This window comes from Festucalex cinctus, chromosome 19 (genome assembly GCF_051991245.1).
Source record: "Festucalex cinctus isolate MCC-2025b chromosome 19, RoL_Fcin_1.0, whole genome shotgun sequence".
Lineage (NCBI taxonomy): Eukaryota > Metazoa > Chordata > Actinopteri > Syngnathiformes > Syngnathidae > Festucalex > Festucalex cinctus.
In genome coordinates, this window is record NC_135429.1 from 14,979,608 (window position 1) to 14,995,328 (window position 15,721).

Here is a 15,721-nt window from a genome sequence, read left to right on the forward strand (position 1 = left end):
GCACATCGGTTTTATTGCCGTAAACGATTGCGGTCTAATGAGATCCGAAAAACAAGCTGCATCTGACATCCCGCCGTTTCAATGTTGACTATACTCACTTTTGATTGACTGTTGATTGTTGTTGATGCCTTTAGCTCAATGGCTGAATAGGTGTCACAATGGGGACTCGGGGTGGAATTGAACTCAATAAGCAGACTTGAGAAAAACATAAGCCATTAAAAAAAGTAATCAAGCTGGAAAAATGGAAACATTTGAAGGGAAAGAGGAAGACGGAAACGGAAGCCACAAATGTAGAAGACAATCAAAATATGTGTTAGCATATGTATGTAATATGATATCTTTATTATTGTAATCTCTTCATAGTATGTCAAACAAAACAAAAAAAAAATATAGCTGAAAGTATGGTGTTCCACAGGGTTCAATTCTCAGGCCTCTGCTGTTTTCATTGTATCTTAAGAAAAGCGATGGTTGTTTTAAAGTGAGTTGAGACGAGTTTATTTTTCAAATAAGAAGGGTTCGGTGAACAAGGTTAGGAACCTTCATTATGTGCTAACAAGAATTATATAATATAAAATGTATTTATTTGTTCTCAGCATAGCATGTCCGAAACTTGTCCTTCATGGAGGACATCTCGACTGTTTACATTACACATATATAATTCCTGCTGAAAGAGATGCTCTCAAGAGACCACATTGCATAATTATACTATTTACATAGTTACAGTACAAATAATAAAAATAAAAATGTCCATTACGTAAGATGCAAGGTCCGCATTTGGCATCGCAATGTCTGAAAAAACATTAGCGCCAATCAACTATCATGCTGCTATCATAAACTAGTCTTATGTGTCAAATCAAATCAGAGAGTACTTCCATCATCTTTCATTTTACAGTCATCAAAATTTTTCCAGTCTTCATTTAAATTGATAAAAAAAAATTCCAATACGGCAATACTGCCGAGTTTCTATACCAGTTGTCCCCATGGACAGGAAAGAACGGCCTGGAACTTATCAGCCGTTCGGGAATCTCCTGAAATTCCCAATGGCTACAGACCGCGATAGTAAGCTAACATTTTAGACAAGCCCTTCGCGTTCTGATTAAGCTTGAGCGACAACAAAAGACACGAAATCCTATTAAAGGGTTATCGCTCATAAGAACCGTTTGATCTGTCTCCCTTTGTGTGCGCTGCCTTTCTCTCACTTATTTTGTTCACATGCTGTTTTTGAATGGCCGAGTGGAGGCAGGTGATGAGCAGAGCGAAGCGAGACAGGCAGCGAAGAAACGGGGGATGGGCGGCTTTTTTTTTTTTTTTTTTTGGTGTGCATGAGGTCATTGACGCTTGTGAGTGCAACACATACGAGCACGCGCACCCTTAGCATTCCGAAAGAGACGCTGATTCCATCCCAAAATGGTCCCCCCCGGCACTGATACGGCTCTGTTATCTCAACAAAGTGTCTCCGTGGGCGATTTCACCACCGCCGACCCATCAAGTCGACCCTCCCACGCTCTTCCTCCCAATATTTCTGCAGGTCATCCTCATCTCTTGGGCTCTCTTTTGCTTCTCCATTTCCCCCTCCCCCCCTTCCAATCGATCTGTACAACAGTGCCGTCTAAACTGTATGACTTTTGCCCAAATGTGATCCATTATATATTAGGGGTGTAATATATCGAGATATTACAGCACACAATTCTCGAATCAATTCAATATGCAGCCGAATCGATATTTATACATTTTTTTTAATGGAAATATTCAACAAAACGTCTTACTTAGGATTCAAGTTAAGCATTGAAGAATGTTATATTAACTCTTTGACTGCCAAACGTTATCCAAAAAACCCCAAAGGTGCCAGGCGATTTGGAGCATTTTTACTCATCTTTCAAAGCAAACAGAATATTGTGCGGTATGATGACATAAATATGAAATATGAAAGATTGGATTCCATTCTTTCATGAGAGAAAAAAAGTATGTTTCTACCTTCTTCCGTTCTTTAGTAATCACCATTTGAAATTAGGTCATTGGAGTGACATAAGCGAAAATACAAAAATATGAGAAAAACAAGTTTTTTGTGAAAAGATGCATTTTTTTGCACAACAGTGACTTTGACACTAATATTTTTTGTTTAGTGACAAGGCAGCACAAGACATTGCACTGCCCATTGAGAGAAAACAAAAACGTAATAAATGTAAATTAACATTTTTGGCAGCATTCATTAGGATTTTAGAATACGTCATTAAACGTTTTTGGCAGTCAAAGAGTTAATGTTACACAACATGCGGCATTGATTTAGCATTGTTACACATCCCCACAGTCCCTTTGAAGGTGCTTTCTATTAACAAACATGATTTAAGTACTTTAAGAGTAACATAAAATAGGAATTTAAAAGTATTAAGTCATTTTAATGTAGTTTAATTCTTTTTAAAGTAATTTAAGTAATATTCTGGAATTTTTTTATATTTAGATGATACGGCAACATGATGTAAAAGTGTCGTCGACCTGGTTGAGGTCGAGGTACTCTAAGTAGTTTTTATTTTTTACTTTTATGAATTGCATTGATGTAAATCAACACTGCATGGATAGGATTATCATTATAATATATATGTTCAAAGGGGACGGAGCGGTGAGGTGAGTGGTTAGCACGTCCGCCTTCCAGTACTGAGGACATAAGTTCGAGTCCGGGCTCCGGCACTTGCTGGGTGGAGTTTGCATGTTCTCCCCCGTGGCCACGTGGGTCTTCTCCGGGTACTCCGGTCCCCTCCCACGTTCCAAAGACATGCACGGCGGGTTAATAAATTGTCCTTAGGTGTGCTTGTGAGTGGTTGTTCGTCTGTGTGTGCCCCGCGATTGGCTGGCAACCAATTCAGGGTGTGCCCTGCCTACTGCCCGAAGCCGGCTGGGATAGGCTAAGAAAATGGATGGATGGATATAGTCAAAGGATTCAAAGACAATGCAATATATGTGCAGGATAAAATCCCTCTTTCTGTCTCAAAATAATACTTATAGCTCATAATGTCCTAATGTGAGCGTGCTTGCTTATTTGTCGATATGCGGCTGGCTATTGGCTGTTGACCAGTTCAGAGTGTACTCTGCCTCTCGCCCCAAAATCAGCCGGGATACGTTCCAGCTCACCCATGACCTTGCGAGGATAAGCAGCACAGAAAACGGTTGGCTGGCTGGAAGGTTTCGCTCTTCCTTTTGGCCAAACTGACTTTGTTTTCATACTTTGTGCATGTAGTCATGAGCTGTTGTGTTGACTGCGGTCAAGGCTGACACGCCTGAATGCAGCTCGGGATGTCATGGGGTGGACAGCGATGGCCAGTCAGCTACTGGCCCGCGGAGTCTGTGTGATTGCAGGCCCCTTCTCCACCACCACATTTTGTGTGTGTGTGTGTGTGGTGCAGCTGGAGAGAGATTAATGGGTAGAAAGAAAACATCAACACAGCGCCACAGTCATGGTCACAACTCTCCTTCTGGCTCTTTAAACATGTCATACTACAGTAGGGGTGATTTTATGCAGCTGACTGTTACAAGAATTTTATTCTTCAATTCATTCTTTATTGTCTTCAATGAGGAATGGGCAAAGTATGGCCTCGTGCTGTTATTTAATCCAGTGATTCTCAATCGAAAAAGTGGGTCGCTCGCCGAGACGTAATAAAAATGTGGGATTTTCTCAGGTTTCAACGAGACAGACGACATTTTATTGCTACAGACGTCAATGTTAAAACTACATTTTGTATTTAAAGGCCCAGTATGCCGGTTTCACTCAGGAAAATGCACTTTTTAAATACAGGATGTACACACTTTAACTTTCTCTCAGTCTACACATCTTGGCTTATGTTAATGTTTGGTGGTGATTTTTTCCTAAACCCCCACATACCCAGCACGTATTTTTTCATTTTGTGTTTGTTTTGTAAACAGTTAGTTTAAATCCTGTATTTAAAAAGTGCATTTTCCTGAGTGAAACTGGCAGACTGCGCCTTTAAGGTGCTTTGAACAGAAAATTTGATAAACAATGTTTTTTTTTTTTCAACAGTATGTTTTCTTAATTGTGCCTAACTTCCATTAAAGTGGGTTGCAATTTAGCAACAGTGCAGTTGAGTACCAATGATTTAATCAATTTTAATGCATTTACATTATCAATTATATTGTAATATTTGTTGATGCTTTTCCTTTTTACAATTGGCGAATTTGAGTTAATTCATTCATTTAAAACAAAATAAATAAATACCTTATGTCATTAATTTGGTCAATAATTTTTTTTATATGATAGTAAAACAGTATAAACACGGTGAAGAAGCATTTAGCTGTTGTGCTGCGCACAAAGGGAATAAGCTTCACGCTACGCCGGCCGTCGTATCCAAACTCGGTCCTCGTGGGCCAGAGTCCTACAGGTTTTGGATGTTTCTCTTCTCCAGCACATGTGAAGCTCATCAGCTAGCTCTGCATAAGCCTGATGACGAACCTGTTGATTGGAACAGGTGCATTGGAGCAGGGAAACACCCAAAACCTGCAGGACACCGAGCCATCCTCTACGGTCTTTTAGCACTTTATACTTCTTTTTCTTTTAAATGCCTAAATCTTTTGCTGCAAATGTGCTTTAAAGTTGTTGATATGCATTCTTTTAGTTATGTGAATGATATACAGTAATGGTTGTGTGAAACATGAAATGACGACTATTTCCTCAGCATGATGACAGCGCTGTCATAGTTAACGTAAAACAACAAGCACTCGCTTCCCTCTATCGATGTCCGTGAGCCAGTTATATACAGTATGTACTGCCTCATGCCTGGAAAACAAGCTTTGATTGTTAATCCATAAATGATTAACTGAGTCATATTTTTAGCAGTGTGCGAGAGAGCCTTTGCGAATGATGTATTTATCAAGTGAGCCATTCACTGTGTCCATATTCCAGTTAGGGGAAAAGTCTCCCCTGAAGAGATTTTAACTTTAGGATGCTTTGAAATATTCATTTTACTGCCATGGATTGCAATCCTCAGGGGATTATACAAAGCAGAATTTTTATATATGGGAGGTGAAAAAGAAAATGTTATTCACCATTACTTATCCTGCAGTTTTTTTTTTGTTTTTTTTTGTAAGGACTAGAGTCAAAGGAGCAGCCCAGGACAGCGCTAACCCTCTTCACCTGTTTGTCCAACCACCCGCCCAGCAGCCCAGTCCAGAGACCATAAAAGCTCTTCAGGACTGACCCCTGAACAGTGAAAGCCGTCAGTCCTCCTTAGCAGGAAGAGTCTGCTCTGACCTTTCCTGTAGAGAGCATCTATGTTGTCGCTCCAGTCCAGTTTTGATACCATTCCGACTCGGCTGCTCAAAATGATCTCTATGTGTGTGGTGGAGTCAATACATTAGGCCTATTGTCCTGCCATGCATTAAAATCTGTGAGATTGACAGAGCAAAAAGCAGAATCTCATCCTGTATGTTTTGAAAAATGACACATTTCCTCGCAAACAAAACACAAAATGGTGAGCTTTACATCGTCCATATTCTTTACCTCTTGTCCTCATTACTAGGGTCATGGGTCATCTAGAAACTATCCCAGCCGATTTTCAATGAGAGGCAGGGTACGCCTTGGACTTGGTCACTAGAAAAACTACACACTCATTATTTGCCTCTATGTGCTATTTTTTTGTTTTGTTTTTCCCGGGTTCATGCTGTGCCAACTTTTTCTCATTGTCATGTATAGAATAGTTAACTCTTTGACCACCAAAAACGTTTAATAACAATTAGTAAAATCACGATGTATTCCGCTATAAACGTTAAATGACGTCAACTCCGTTTTTTTTTTTTTTTTTTTTTTTTTAATTAATGGGCAGTCTAATTGCATCATCACTGCCTGGTCAATGGGTTGTGGAATCAAAAACACTTACGAACTATGGCCAGCAGATGGCAGCATTCTCTTTTCAATGGGCTGCCGGTCATATTAAAGTTTTCTTTGATAACGTATGGCAGTAAATGAGTAAATGGTTAAAAAAAAAAAAAAAAAAAGTATAACGTATGATCACAAATTAACGACATGCACATGGATGAATAGTTATCTGCCAGAGAGAAGCCACAGTTCGTTACTCTGATAGTGAGATAGCAGCGCGGGATACCTCAGGGGAGTGCGTTAAGTCCTCTTATTTTCTATTTTTACAAATGACTTGCCATAATTATTAAATTAATCCATTTTGATGATTCTAGTCTACACTCGCTCCCACGTAAAGTATGTTAAATCACACACTGAACGCTGAGCTTGAGTTAGTGGCCAAGTGGACTGTGGTACAGTGAAAACTGTTCATACAAATTTAGAAGCATATAATTCTCTAAAATGGGAGAACTACACAAAAAAAGAACCATGCAGAAAAACAACAATCAGTGTTGTTCTGCTGTATTTGCTGTCGACCACATGGCGGATACATTTTATTCGATAGGAGATTGGAAACTGGCTATTACTGCGAAGTGGTGACTGTGGAGCTAATATTGCAGCATCCTAAGGCACAGAAACACCGTTTATTTTTATTATCAATGGTTTTCTGATGATCAATGAAACAACCAGCTGTGGGTTTGCTGCCAACAGCGTATCGACTCATCATGCTCAGAATACTTAGCTGATCAGGTACTTAAAAATGATACCCTGTAGCACAACATCAACCAGTTAAGACATGGAATGTATGGCATGTGTGAAAATAGTTACTTTTTCTCCTTTTATTTGAGCTCTTAGCTCAGGTAACACCGTCTTTCATGGCCGATACCCTTGAAACCATTTTCTATTTGGGCAAATCCAGGAAATGGTCAACTGACGCGCTAAGCGTTCACAGGTAAGATGACATTCGTTTTTAAGCTCCACGCAATAACTAAGTGACTGAATCTGTTGTTTATATTCAGATCCTGAAGCCGCCATGTATCTGTCACGACCACGGTGGACCACACTGAAGACAGACAAAGATTGTAGTACAAACAACACACTTAGCAGACCTCACACCCGAACACCTCTCAGACTTGTTGCACCAATTATGCAAAAAATTCCAGTCACCGTCTGCATTCTGCCATCAGGCTAAAAAAATAAAAAAAATAAAGAGCCTTTCTTTTAAATGACAACAGGGGCAAAAAAAAAAAACAGCAGGGGGTTAAATGAAGATATTTTATGCATACGTTTCGGACATCACGCAAATGTATTTTTTATGAGTGGAAAATGGCAGGAACCATCTGCTGGCTGTTGGAAAATCATAGGCATCGTATTTAAAATTTTCAATGACATTTCGTTTAATCCACCTAAAATCTAATATGTACAATTCAGATCAATCATTCATCATCATTTTAAGTACTATTTCCTTTGTTGTCCTTATTTGGTATACGTCACTAGCAAGGAGCAAAAACAAAAAAAACAAAAAAACTTTCTCCTTGGAGCAAGGGCGGTTGCAAATAAAACATGAGACATACCCTTGGCGCTCTCATTGCCATGTCTTGTTTCCTTTGTACAGCAGTTACTTTGATGAGTCGCAGTCGAACATGATGAAAAATCCCCTAAAGAAGACAAATGAGCACGGTCATTAGCTTTTTTTCTTTCTTTCTATATATGTTTAAGTCCATGCAGTACCTCATAGTGTAGTCAGATATATTATTTTTTTTATTTATGGTAATGCATTTCTGAGCTCTCCAGCTCTCTTATTACCTAAAGCTAGCGGTAATGACTAAGTGCAAATCACATTTGTAGCGTGGAAATGAGTGGGTGGTGGAATATGAAGGATCTTTTATTCCTCTACTACCGTGAACGCTTGAGTTGATTATTTGGTTTCATTATGCAGCAGCATCCACAATCATCAATGCTATGCATCCATTTAAAAAAAAAAAAAACATAATGTATTTTATTTCTTTCAGTTGTGTCGTGGAAGGTAACATGAAGGGCACAACAAGTAAACAGGCAAATTAGCTTAAGCGGTGAGACAGTAATACGCACATTACCAATGCTAGCTTGCCTAGCATGAGAGGCTAACTCGGGGTAAACGGGCAAATTGGTGAGACAGTAATGCTGCATTCGAGGATGGTCCGAAGTCAGATATATCCGAGTTCAAACCAGGAAGTGTGTACGGGAACGCCCCCTTGAACTCGGAAATTCCATTTGCGAAGTCGGAATTGAAAAAGGACCCCGACTTCACCGGCGGACTACAATGTGACGTCACTCTGAATGGCAAAACACAATTTACTCGAGTATAAAACCAGATAGCTTTCTTCATTCATAAATATTCGCCATAACTTCACGTAACACAATGTATGTGACAGTATTGCCGCTATATTCCTGTATTAAATTATACAGTCAACTACTTAACTGTATGGAATGCTTATGAAATATGATTAAAACAATAAATGGAGCAAAATTACAGAAAGGTACGTTTTCTGGAGGTCAAATTGAGTTTTGGCGACCAAAATAAAAAACAATTTATCACTGTCCGCCATTTTGGTTGTTTACTTTCACCTCGAACGCTTTGAGGTCAGAACTGGGAAGTTTCAACTCTGATATTTCCGACTTCCGACCATCCTCGAATGCAGCATACTACACACACGTTAGCAGTGCTAGCTTCGCTAGCATGAGTGGCTAACTCGGGCTAGCCAAGGTCGATCATTGCACCCTAAAAATATCACTGATGTTTGGATTATTTGTAAAGCAATACTTTGACTTGCCTGTTTTTTTTTTTTTTTTGCCAGATATGATGGACGAGAAAGAGAAAAATGAAACATAAATGTCATTCATGCTAATCTAAAAAATGAGAAAATGGAAAACTTGGAAATGTTCTGTTTGAATGGAAACAGCGTAAATGTGGCGAGTAATCCATCAATTGGACTATAGATACAAAACGATTTTTATTACATTTGTTGACATTTGAACAAGAATGAATGAATTTCTTGTCAATTTTTGTTATAAAATGCTAAACTTTTGGTACTGTGTTCCAGTATAAGCAGCGAATCTCCATCCTCACTCTCCCCCCCGTCCCTCTCAGAGAGAGTTGCATTTCCACTGAAGGCACTTAGAGCAAAAAAAAAAAACTTGTTAAAATCCTTGCAGTTTCATTGTAGCTGCTTATAAAAACACAGTGGCCCACGAGTGCCAAATTGGAATTTTACACAGTATCTGAAGAAATGGCCTTGCATCCATTTAGGCTCAACAGAGTGAGAGTTAAGTGGTGGAGAAAAACTCAACACTTTTCGTGTGATTTTTGTACTTTGTTGCCTCGACCAGCAAACAAGGTTGTTACATGAGTGCCAGTTAGACTACATGCGGTCTAATTAACATTTTGATAAGGATGAGCTCGGCAAAGGAGAAGAGTTCATTAGCTCAGGTTTAGACAATAGTTGAGAAAAAAAAACTTCTTTAAATAAAGCAGAAACGAAAACAAAACAGTTTTTCATTTATGTTCAGTGCGCTATACTGTATATACCATGTGTGTACAGAAACAAAATGTGCTTTGGGCGATCTGAGGCAAGCAACTCCTGGACAGATAATGAGTCCCACGTTGGCTCCGACTCTCAAACAAACAACCTGCTCGCTGTCTTTGTGATAACACTTTCATCTTACAAGATGGCTCATCAATGCAGTATGTACGCCAATCAACAGATTCCTTTTTTTTTTTTTTTTGTTTCCCATTCCATATTTTCATTGGAGTTATGTGCCAGCCAGTGTTGCCCCACTTACCTCAATAAAGTAACTCGCTTAAATTATTTTATTGATTACTTGCTTTACAAAGTAGCTTTATGACTTTATTGATTACTTTCTTTCCAAATTAGCTTAGTTACTTTTTGATGACTTGCTTACCAAATTAACGTAGTTACTTTTTGATTACTTACTTACTTACCAAGTAGCTTAGTTACTTTGATTACTTGCTTTCCAAATTAGCTTAGTTACTTTTTGATGACTTGCTTACCAAATTAACGTAGTTACTTTTTGATTACTTACTAACTTACCAAGTAGCTTAGTTACTTTGATTACTTGCTTTCCAAATTAGCTTAGTTACTTTATTGATTACTTGCTTTAAAAAGTAACTTGGGTTGCTTTATTGATTACTTGGTTTAGAAACTAACTTGGTTACTTTATTGATTAATTGCTTTCACACAACTAACTTGGTTACTTTATTGATTACTTGCTTTATTGGTTACTTGCTTCAAAAAAGTAATTTGGATATTTTATGGAGTACTTGCTTCATAAAAGATAATTTGATTACTTCCTTTTAAATGTATCTTCATTACTTTATGGATTACCTGCTTTAAAAAAGTAACTAAGATTACAAGTTACTTTAAAACTTAAACTTGACTTACCTTACTGAAAAGACAAGTTTACGCTATATTATTTATTAGACTGTTACTAACATAAGTATGAGATTCATTTTTGGGAAAAAAATCATTTCCAGTTTGTTGAAACTTTATTTGTACGTACACCACCATTGTTATTTACGCCGCGCTATGCATTCAGTATGTATTGACGTAGAATGTTGGCTACCGAGCAATGCGAAACAGATAAAAGATAGCAAGGTAAGCCTCGTAGCGTTACTAAAGAAACAACATGCGATCGGGAAAGTCACCCTCCACCCACACCGTGCTTTCGTCATTCACCAGACACATTCAAAAGTTTTGATTGTCCCTTTCGGAACGCTGCAGTCTTACGTCGTGTTATACCCGTTTCGCAGACGCCATTCTGCGTCACTACGCAGTGATTTGTCATTAAATCATATGGAGCAAACTTGGCATGGGTTCCTTTTAATAGTTACATTCAGCCGGTACCTGCACAACCCTACTTAACATAAGAATGACACTTGATTAGAGAGGAAGGCACTACTGGCATCACGAGTGACATCTCCCTGGTACCTTCCACCCAAATGCGCGACACCGAGTTCTAAGACTATCTTTTGTTTAGACACACAGACAAGGACGGTACATATTCTACCGCCAAAGCAAGAAAGATATTCAGGAAGAAAAAAGCTCCTTTGTTTGTATCCTTGTGGGACTGTTCCTTCATCATCACTTGAATCACTCATCTAAGCTGCACGCTGACGACGGTCTCTAATAAAGCTCTCAGGTTTTGCATTACATCCAATCAACGTCGCAAGAGCATGTGCTGTGGAGTGGCTGTTCTTGGGTTTAAGTTACACAGGAGAAATTCCGCTTTGTTTTCAAAACTATCTGAAAGAATTTTTTTCACTACACGCAGTTGTTAGTTACGGTTTTGCATCTGAGCCGAAATCGAAGTTTCTCACACACAGTTGTCAAGCCGCACGTGTGCTAGAGAATACCGCATTTTATTTCAAATCACTTCAAGGTGGCGACATTAAAGCGTCTCCATTCACTGACAAGAATCACAAAAGTTGCTATAGTGACCTCCGAAAAAGTATCAGTCCTCGAGTAAGTGCATCATTATTAGAACCGAAGAAGCCCTTTATGTTTAGAGTGAAAGGAAAAAATAGGGGAAAAAAAAGAAAAATGAGTGGATGAAAAAAAAAAGGTTATAAGTTGTGTCAGATGGAAAAATACCTTGAACGACTGAAGATAAGTGCTACATAGAATGTATGAATGAATAAACGTCTCCATTTGTAACACGAATGTTTCAGGAAGGGCCGCACGGTGGCTGAGTGTTTGGCACGTCCGCCTCCCAGTTCTGAGGACTCCGGTTCGAGTCCAGGCTCCGGCCTTGCTGGCTGGAGTTTGCATGTTCTCCCCGTGCCCGCGTGGGTCTTCTCCGGGTACTCCAGTCTCCTCCCACATTCCAAAGACATGCATGGCAGGTTGATTGGGTGCTCCGAATTGTCCCCAGGTGTGCTTGTAAGTGTGGGCAGTTGTTCGTCTCTGTGTGCCCTGCGATTGGCTGCCGACCAGTCCAGGGTATGTCCCCCGCCTAATGCCCAGAGCCAGCTGAGATAGGCTCCAACACCCCCCGCGACCCTTATGAGGAATAAGCGGTCAAGAAAATGCATGGATGGATGTTTCAGGAAAGAATGTAATGCTCAGAAAAATGGAATTAATCTAAAATTAACATTAATACAGTAAAAATATCCCGATCTTGCCCTCTCATAACCCCTCGCCTGCCTCCGTTCTGCCCATAAACGCACTTCGTTGTACAGCAGCAGGCGTGATTAAAGCAGGACGCATGAATCCGAGGCCAGCAGTGAATGTGGCGTATCGCTCGAAATGAAAACTAAAATGAAAGTCTCTCCGATGGTCAGTGTTGCGCAAGTGGGGCACCGAGCGAGGTCCTGGGATAAGCTGATTACGTGGCAGACCCATATTCATTTCCACATGCCTTTAAGAGCAGAGTGACATGGCTAAGCCGGCCCGGTTCCTCCTCTCTGCTGGCACGTCCAGTTTGATCTTCTTTTGCCCATTTCCATGTTTGTTAACTGTAAAATATCTGTATGAGTCAAGTATTAAAAGGGATGTAAAGATATCCAAACATCACGATACGATAATTATCACGGTATTGTGGGTGTGTTGGCGATATTTAAAAAAAAGATCACAATATTGTTAAAAAAAAAGAAAAAAAAGAGAGCTCATACTAAAAAAATGAACAATATTGTGCTTTTATACATACCAGCAATGCATATAAACAATATTGAGGCACTTACTTGCTAATGCAAGCACACATTGATCACTTCACAAGCAAATTAGGTTCCCCTTTATCTGACAATTAGCATAGATTTTAAATATAGAAGGCCAAAACATCCCTAATGAAAATTAAATTGCACGAATAAACTAGCCACTAGAGGGCGCTAGAACTGCACAAATGGAAATCAACCTGACTTTTTTTTTTTTTTTTGGTGACGACGATATTGTGGCAGCTCTAATATCACGATATTGCCCTTATCGTGACCACCAGAGTATTAACATTACTTAACAGTTTGCAATAATAATTCAAAATCTTTAGATACTCAAGATCCTACTCCAAGCTAATTACAAAGTTGTTGTTTTTTTTTTTTGTAAAATTTGATTATTATAGGTAAAGTCACTTTGGTTTTAAACAGGGCGGCCATGCTTAAAGTTTATAGACAGAACTCATTGACATAGCTAAAATACGTTTCTTACATAATGGTAAAGACAAAACGCCATAATGGTAAATACATACCCAGCTTCATAGCCATCATCACTTTATACGTTCTTGTGTTTATATGTTCCTAATTGTCGGGGTTTGTGGACCCAATTGGAGGGAGGCAAGGTGAGGTGTGGCAGGTGCGCTCGGAATCATCGTTTAATTTGAACATAAAACAAACAAAGTGCAAAACAACATACAAAGTGCAAACCAAAGCTGGAAACTAAATTTACTAGTTTCAAACTAAACGGGCAGGACTCAGAGGCGCAGGGAAACAAGGTGTGACGACGACAGCAACAAAGACTCGACGAGGACTGAACGAAAGCAGGGAACTAAATACACATAGTAACGAGAGACACCTGGACAAGACACAAGTGGCTTGGGGAGCTGATTGGCTAACACAAGGGAACGGGAAAACAAGCAAAGGTGGACATGTTAAGACTTGACGAGACAGTGACAGAACAAGAGACACAAGGAAAACATGACTAAGAAAAACCCAAAACAAAACCCAGATCCTAATACGAATAATGGCAAAGACATGCACATTTTCTGACAATCTCACAACGTCAGAATTAGCATCACCTATTTTGTTGTCTGTTATGTGAATGCAAAAATGGCTGCCACATTCTGGAACTGAAAGAAGAAAGTTAACGTTTAAACATTTCTTGATCGTAATGCCATATGTGACCTCACTAGTCTAAACATTGTAGAATATGAGTTATGCAGTAAAATTCAGCCGTTTTTACCTATCTTAGGGGGCGGCCATTTTGCCACTTGCTGTCAACTGATGATGACATCATAGTCGCTCATGGCTCAGGCAACAACCAATCACAGCTCACCTGTTTTCTGAAGCTGCACTGTGATTGGTTCTTACCTGAAACCTGAGCAACTGTGACGTCATTTTCACTCGACAGCAAGTGGCAATATGGCCGCCTTCTGGTATTGATTATGGATGATGATGGACTGCTTCTTATATAAAAACTGCTGGGTTTTGCTGCTTATCTAACTAACGCAAACAAAATACATCAACAAAATACCATATTTAGACTAGTGGGGCTGCATAAAACATATTGTTTTGGGGGTGTTGACTTCCCTTTTAAGATCACAGAACCATCTGATGAACTGCAAACATAAACTCTATAAACTATATACTGTACTATAAACATCTTCAGTGACATAGGACCACTTCTAAAATAACTAATAATAATAACAATAATAATAATAATAATAATAATAATACTTAAGACAGTATATAAAAGTGATACATTTTCAAAGTGCAATTCAGTTTAATTGCTTTAAAGGATATCCCCTTGAGATGCATCATTTCATTTTCGAGGGGGTCCTTCCAAAACATACACGACAGTAATATACAAAATAAGGTAAATATTGTTCCATAACATAACACTTATGCCAAACACATTCACACCCAGTCACTCACGCACTGCCCCATTAAATCCAGCCGTCCAGTTATCATAAATCTTCCACCATACATTTGTACTTTTAATAATATGAATTACTCAATAATACAACTTCATCTGGCACATTTTTATATATTCCGACCCTAATGTTAATGATTCAACACGTACATGGATACGCACACACATGCTTGTTCATGCATGATCCAGCACGCTAGTAAAACATCGCTACAACACGTCACATGGCTTCTCCCAGCGTGATGGCGTCACATGGTGTAGCAGCTGAGAAGGTGAGAGCAGAATGGCAGCTGTGGATGCTATTCAATTTGTCAGCATGTGTCCTATACGTTGCTGGGTGCAGGATTACACTGTATGTTTTGTTGGTTTACAGTAGCTGTGCTTTATAGGGGTCAGAGGTTGACATCACAGGCATGGTGTGAGCAGTCCAAGAACGCATCATCGCTTGAGGTTAATAGGTAATGGTTCATTTGTTTCCATGTGAAAGCAGTGGAAGAAGAAGCCAGCAGAAAAGACAGTTTGGGAAGCTAGACTGGAACTGATGCTTAACAGGTGGTAAGACTTCATCCATTCTTTCCTCTCATTATCGGAAATGGCTGTGTGTGTGTGTTTGGAAGTCACGTGGCGGCTGTTAGAGCAGGCCTAATCCTCTGCTGAGGCAACAGTGTAGAAATGCAACAACTGTGCTCACCAGCGCTGAGGAAACCCTCTGCACCAGAATTTGCAAAGCCATCCAGAAGTCATTCTCCGTGACCTCCCTGCACTCCTCCCATGCTTGACTTTTTGCCTCAACTACCACCGAAGATGCATTGCGCTTGGTCTGCTGGTAATCATCTGCTGTCTCCGGAGTTGCACAAGCCCAAATGTCCTAATAGGACTCTTTCTGATAGACAGCATCCCTCACTGCCGATGTCCAAGCACCACCCACCATTCTAGCAGATCCCTTTGGGTCTGCCCAATCGGACCCAACAATACTGTATCTTTGGGTGTGCCAAATATGACCCAACAATACTGTATCATTAGGTCTGCCCAATCGGACCCAACAATGGGGTATATGCCACGGAAGAGGCGGGACGTGCGAACGCGCAACCGAGGGGCACAAAGTCGGAAGTATTTTGACGCAGCCCACACGTCGCATTCCGAACCGGAACCAATGAACCGGATGTGCAAAAACAGTCCCACCTCTTCCGTGGCATATACCCCATACTTTGGGCATGCCAAATCGGAC

The 15,721-nt window shown here is 39.8% G+C and overlaps 1 long non-coding RNA gene across 1 annotated transcript in view; it reads right to left on the bottom strand.

Moving 5' to 3' along the window:
- LOC144007576 (uncharacterized) overlaps positions 1-13,305 on the bottom strand; it is a 47,902-nt gene extending 34,597 nt beyond the window's left edge. Inside the window, exons 1-2 of the long non-coding RNA XR_013280227.1 lie at positions 13,097-13,305; positions 7,435-7,518 (exon numbers count right to left, since the gene is read on the bottom strand). This is a non-coding gene — a long non-coding RNA (uncharacterized LOC144007576). The remainder of the gene's footprint in view (positions 1-7,434; positions 7,519-13,096) is intronic.
- Between the last annotated feature and the right edge of the window lie 2,416 nt (positions 13,306-15,721).